Source organism: Artibeus jamaicensis, unplaced genomic scaffold (assembly GCF_021234435.1).
Source record: "Artibeus jamaicensis isolate MK-2021 breed Jamaican fruit bat unplaced genomic scaffold, CSHL_Jam_final contig_601, whole genome shotgun sequence".
NCBI lineage: Eukaryota > Metazoa > Chordata > Mammalia > Chiroptera > Phyllostomidae > Artibeus > Artibeus jamaicensis.
In genome coordinates, this window is record NW_026521902.1 from 3,243,936 (window position 1) to 3,244,602 (window position 667).

The window sequence follows — 667 nt, forward strand, 5'->3', positions numbered from 1 at the left end:
CACTTCATTTCTTCATACCCTTCAGAAAAAAGTAATTATTATACTTCTGAAATTTATAGAAAGTTGCACACAGTTAATATTAAATTTATCAGAATAAACGTCTTAGGTCAGAATTTGTTTAATAGATATTTAGTTGACTCCATTACTCTAAAATGTTAACAATATTCTGCTAAATTACCACTGCAATTGTCCAGCATAAGAGGGCCTAGGAGACAGTCAGCAGAGGAAATAGAGCTCCCCCTTCTCACACAGCAGCGAATGCAAAACACACCAGAAGGTTCTGGGAGTTCATTATTCTGTTAAGTCAAAACAATTCTGATGTCACTTGATAAACAGAATATACTAAGAAATGGACAAAAGTGAATCACTCCACTGGACAGTGAGCTACATGAGCAAATAAGGAAGTTCTGAGAGCAAAAGGAACTCTCCAAGAATAGAAATAAACTCTGATAGATTATTTGAGATACAGAATATTTGGAAATAAGTCAGAATTCTGTGTGAATTATTACTAAAATATAAACGATTATGGCTGTTTAATGCGTTCTTAATGGAGGTTACATCAACCTGAATAATCTTGAATGTAGTCTTGGCCCTCAAATGACATGAGGATTTGCCTAAGGAAATTCATAACATGACAGGCTGTTGAGAAACAGAAGCTATAGCTCAT